Source organism: Hyla sarda, chromosome 10, assembly GCF_029499605.1.
Source record: "Hyla sarda isolate aHylSar1 chromosome 10, aHylSar1.hap1, whole genome shotgun sequence".
NCBI classification, from domain to species: Eukaryota; Metazoa; Chordata; class Amphibia; order Anura; family Hylidae; genus Hyla; species Hyla sarda.
The window spans coordinates 11,629,561-11,635,560 of NC_079198.1; the positions used below are offsets into that span (position 1 = coordinate 11,629,561).

Genomic DNA, 6,000 nt, shown 5'->3' on the forward strand with positions numbered 1-6,000 from the left:
TTATCTATATTATTGGAGACAGTGAGCAAATGTGTTGTCAGACACCCCCCTTACTCCTCAGCTGAGCTCCCATAGTTAATTAGTTTTACTAGATGACTGCACAGTGATTGGTGTGAGGACCACAAAGAAAATCAATAGAGGAAACGCAAGGTGATGGTCAAACAGTGAGATACACAGTGACCCCACCAGCAGAATAGTGAGTACAGCTCTGGAGTATAATACAGGATATAACTCAGGATCAGTACAGGATAAGTAATGTAATGTATGTACACATTGACCTCACCAGCAGAATAGTGAGTACAGCTCTGGAGTATAATACAGGATATAACTCAGGATCAGTACAGGATAAGTAATGTAATGTATGTACACAGTGACCTCACCAGCAGAATAGTGAGTACAGCTCTGGAATATAATACAGGATATAACTCAGGATCAGTACAGGATAAGTAATGTATGTACACAGTGACCTCACCAGCAGAATAGTGAGTACAGCTCTGGGGTATAATACAGGATATAACTCAGAATCAGTACAGGAAAAGTAATGTAATGTATGTACACAGTGACCTCACCAGCAGAATAGTGAGTCCAGCTCTGGAGTATAATACAGGATAGAACTCAGGATCAGTACAGGATAAGTAATGTAATGTATGTACACATTGACCTCACCAGCAGAATAGTGAGTACAGCTCTGGAGTATAATACAGGATATAACTCAGGATCAGTACAGGATAAGTAATGTAATGTATGTACACAGTGACCTCACCAGCAGAATAGTGAGTACAGCTCTGGAATATAATACAGGATATAACTCAGGATCAGTACAGGATAAGTAATGTATGTACACAGTGACCTCACCAGCAGAATAGTGAGTACAGCTCTGGGGTATAATACAGGATATAACTCAGAATCAGTACAGGAAAAGTAATGTAATGTATGTACACAGTGACCTCACCAGCAGAATAGTGAGTACAGCTCTGGGGTATAATACAGGATATAACTCAGGATCAGTACAGGATAAGTAATGTAATGTATGTACACAGTGACCTCACCAGCAGAATAGTGAGTACAGCTCTGGAGTATAATACAGGATATAACTCAGGATCAGTACAGGATAAGTAATGTAATGTATGTACACAGTGACCCCACCAGCAGAGTAGTGAGTCCAGCTCTGGAGTATAATACAGGATAGAACTCAGGATCAGTACAGGATAAGTAATGTAATGTATGTACACAGTGACCTCACCAGCAGAATAGTGAGTACAGCTCTGTAGGATAATACAGGATATAACTCAGGATCAGTACAGGATAAGTAATGTAATGTATGTACACAGTGACCTCACCAGCAGAATAGTGAGTACAGCTCTGTAGGATAATACAGGATATAACTCAGGATCAGTACAGGATAAGTAATGTAATGTATGTATACAGTGACCTCACCAGCAGAATAGTGAGTACAGCTCTGGAGTATAATACAGGATATAACTCAGGATCAGTACAGGATAAGTAATGTAATGTATGTACACAGTGACCTCACCAGCAGAATAGTGAGTACAGCTCTGGAGTATAATACAGGATATAACTCAGGATCAATACAGGATAAGTAATGTAATGTATGTACACAGTGACCTCACCAGCAGAATAGTGAGTGTACAGCTCTGGAATATAATACAGGATATAACTCAGGATCAGTACAGGATAAGTAATGTAATGTATGTACACAGTGACCTCACCAGCAGAATAGTGAGTGTACAGCTCTGGAATATAATACAGGATATAACTCAGGATCAGTACAGGATAAGTAATGTAATGTATGTACACAGTGACCTCACCAGCAGAATAGTGAGTACAGCTCTGGAGTATAATACAGGATATAACTCAGGATCAGTACAGGATAAGTAATGTAATGTATGTACACAGTGACCCCACCAGCAGAATAGTGAGTACAGCTCTGGAGTATAATACAGGATATAACTCAGGATCAGTACAGTATACATATATCAGTACATTTACCAGGTGACCCTACAGTTTATATCTATTATACTCTCCCCATATGGTCTAGTACTGCGTTACTCTCTATCCTTGGGGCAGGGCCTGGTGTATCCTTTGCTTACTCAGGGGACTCATTCATTCATTGCTTTTCCCACCAGTCTTATCTTTTCTTCACTTGTAACAATATATCGACTCCTTGTAGTAAATGTTTCCCTAATATCCAGCAGTAACCAATTGTGTGAAGAATAACATCTTGTAAGTGCGGTGAGTTATTGTCTCACAGGAACAATAAGGTGGGCGCTCATCCAAGCCACATACTTTCTAAAAAAACTCAACATATTCCCAGACTCTGCATAAACTGGACACATGAACTGCGGGATCCATGACTGTCAGTAACACACTCGCTGCACCTATTCCTGCCATAAGTCCCTTCTCAATGATGTGGATGTAGCAGAGTTCAGTTCTTTTAACTCTTTAGCATTACAGTTTATTAAACTTTTCAGGCTAAAGGGGCTTGTTTATTCATGGAAGGGTAGGGGTACCGAAGTGCAGCAGAAACTGTGGATGTGATAATGGCTCTATTGGATGTCAGACATGTTATTCAATTGCTTTTTCTGTTCCTGGGAAAGCTGGGTGGCAGTTTTCATGTCTTCAATAGGCTCTTGTCTGTCTAACCTTCAAATATAATTCATTGTGTCTCTCAATGACATATGTTATGTTCTCTTTTGTAACTTCAAAACACTGTTCAGGGGTCTGGGAAAGCTGGGTGGCAGCCCTGTTCTAATGTGGCCATGTTGGTTGTCGCCTTGCTTTTCCTGGAGCAAATATTACTAGACAGATCTGGAAATGATTTATTAACTCAGATCATATCTATCTATCTCATATCTATCTATCTATCTCATATCTATCTGTCTCATATCTATCTATCTCATATACATCTATCTATCTATCTATCTATCTCATATCTATCTATCTCATATCTATATATCTATCTATCTCATATCTATCTATCTATCTATCTAATATTTATCTTTCTATCTCATATCTATCTATCTATCTATCTATCTATCTATCTCATATCTATCTATCTATCTATCTATCTATCTAATATTTATCTTTCTATCTCATATCTATCTATCTATCTATCTATCTCATATCTATCTATCTATCTCATATCTATCTATCTCATATCTATCTATCTAACTGACTATTTATTTATTTATCTATTTATATCATATCCATCCCCTATTATTTATCTGTCTATCAATATCTATCTACCTTATATCTATCTCTCTATCTATCTATCTATCTCTCATATCTATCTATCTCTCATATCTATCTGTCTCATATCTATCTATCTACCTTATATCTATCTCTTTATCTATCTATCTATCTCATATCTATCTATCTCATATCTATCTATCTATCTATCTCATATCTATCTATCTCATATCTATCTATCACATATCTATCAATTTCTCATATAAATAATGCAGTAAAGTTGTCTTGCATTTCTATAAACCCACAGACATGTAAAGTGTCATATAACAAACTCAGCTCTTCTATGCAGATAGACAAGTACAAGTCATAGTGTCCATACACTTTCCATAAGACAAGTAGGAGATGATTCCTTCCCTAGATGCTCTTAGTATTTGCAGTAAGTAAACCGCTGTCACTTACCTTGGGGGTCAAGAGGGTGAAGCAGAAGGAGGTGCCCCTAGTGCAGCCTGATGGAGCCAAGTGTGATCAGCCTTGTGAGACATAGACATCTGGGGATAGTGCAGGGAACACACTCAGCTCCACAGTGTGATCCATCACCATGTCCGCCCCCTGTAACCCCTTCCTACCCAGGAGGCTCCAGTGGCTGCGCATCAGTCGGAGCTTTATAAAGAAAAATATGTCAATGACTCGAATCGGTAGAAAACGAAGGAAATGTATCCTGTCTGTACAAGAATTCATGTGACTGCAGGGTGGAACCAAAACAAGGATAAAGAGATGGAATAGTAGGGGATACGTTTTTTTTTTACATGATACTTGTCCTTTAATTCGCCATCCACGGCGTCACCACGAGCTGTATCAAACGCCAAACTCTGCTCTGCTACATCTGTAGAAATATTAAAGTATTATACATGTGTCATGGGATGTGGCCGCATTTATTGGCAACATTAAAGGAGTACTCCGGTGCACACTTTTTTCCTTTTATCCCGTCCGGGCTACAAAATAAAAGTAAACACACTTTCTCTTACCTGCCAACGAGCCCCCGGAGCTCCGGTACACTCCCGTACAGGTGTTCGGTCCCCGGGCTGTATTCTTCTTACTTCCTGTTAGCCCGGCACGTCACACGGAGCTTCAGCCTATCACTGGCCGCAGCGATGTCCCGCCTCAGCTGGTGATAGGCTGAAGCTCCGCGTGACGTGCCGGGCTAACCGGAAGTAAGAAGAATACAGCCTGGGGACCGAACACCTGTACTGAAGCACCGGGGGCTCGTTGGCAGGTAAGATAAAGTGTGTTTTCTTTTATTTTGCAGCCCAGATGGGATAAAAGGAAAAAAGTGCGCGCCGGAGTACTCCTTTAATTCAGACATTTTTCCCTAAAGGGGACAACCCTAAAGGGGACAACCATGGCCGCTATTACAGAAGTATCCAGCAGGGGGGTCCAACACTGCGCCGTAACTACTGTAAAAGTATATGGAAGTTAGAGCAGCAAACCAGGCACTGCCCATCACCTGCCCAATACCATCCCTACAGTGACCATGGTGGGGGCAGCATCATGTCTGGAGGAAACCAGGCACTGCCCATCACCTGCCCAATACTATCCCTACAGTGATCATGGTGGGGGCAGCATCATGTCTGGAGGAAACCAGGTACTGCCCATCGCCTACCCAATACCATCCCTACAGTGATCATGGTGGGGGCAGCATCATGTCTGGAGGAAACCAGGCACTGCCCATCACCTGCCCAATACCATCCCTACAGTGATCATGGTGGGGACAGCATCATGTCTGGAGGAAACCAGGCACTGCCCATCACCTGCCCAATACCATCCCTACAGTGACCATGGTGGGGGCAGCATCATGTCTGGAGGAAACCAGGCACTGCCCATCACCTGCCCAATACTATCCCTACAGTGATCATGGTGGGGGCAGCATCATGTCTGGAGGAAACCAGGTACTGCCCATCGCCTACCCAATACCATCCCTACAGTGATCATGGTGGGGGCAGCATCATGTCTGGAGGAAACCAGGCACTGCCCATCACCTGCCCAATACCATCCCTACAGTGATCATGGTGGGGGCAGCATCATGTCTGGAGGAAACCAGGTACTGCCCATCACCTGCCCAATACCATCCCTACAGTGATCATGGTGGGGGCAGCATCATGTCTGGGGGAAACCAGGCACTGCCCATCACCTGCCCAATACCATCCCTACAATGATCATGGTGGGGGAGCATCATGTCTGGAGGAAACCAGGCACTGCCCATTACCTGCCCAATACCATCCCTACAGTGATCATGGTGGGGGGCAGCATCATTTCTGGAGGAACCCAGGTACTGCCCATCACCTGCCCAATACCATCCCTACAGTGATCATGGTGGGGGCAGCATCATGTCTGGAGGAAACCAGGTACTGCCCATCACCTGCCCAATACCATCCCTACAGTGATCATGGTGGGGGCAGCATCATGTCTGGAGGAAACCAGGCACTGCCCATCACCTGCCCAATACCATCCCTACAGTGATCATGGTGGGGACAGCATCATGTCTGGAGGAAACCAGGCACTGCCCATCACCTGCCCAATACCATCCCTACAGTGATCATGGTGGGGGCAGCATCATGTCTGGGGGAAACCAGGTACTGCCCATCACCTGCCCGATACTATCCCTACAGTGATCATAGTGGGGGCAGCATCATGTCTGGAGGAACCCAGGCACTGCCCATCACCTGCCCAATACCATCCCTACAGTGATCATGGTGGGGGCAGCATCATGTCTGGGGGAAACCAGGTACTGCC

At 43.5% G+C, this 6,000-nt stretch overlaps 1 protein-coding gene across 2 annotated transcripts in view; it reads right to left on the bottom strand.

Moving 5' to 3' along the window:
- LOC130293942 (chemerin-like receptor 1) overlaps positions 1-3,917 on the bottom strand; it is a 99,925-nt gene extending 96,008 nt beyond the window's left edge. For both annotated transcript variants that reach the window (XM_056543250.1, XM_056543253.1), the window contains exon 1: positions 3,670-3,917. The gene's annotated coding sequence lies outside the window, so the exon portion shown is untranslated. The remainder of the gene's footprint in view (positions 1-3,669) is intronic.
- Positions 3,918-6,000: the final 2,083 nt, after the last annotated feature.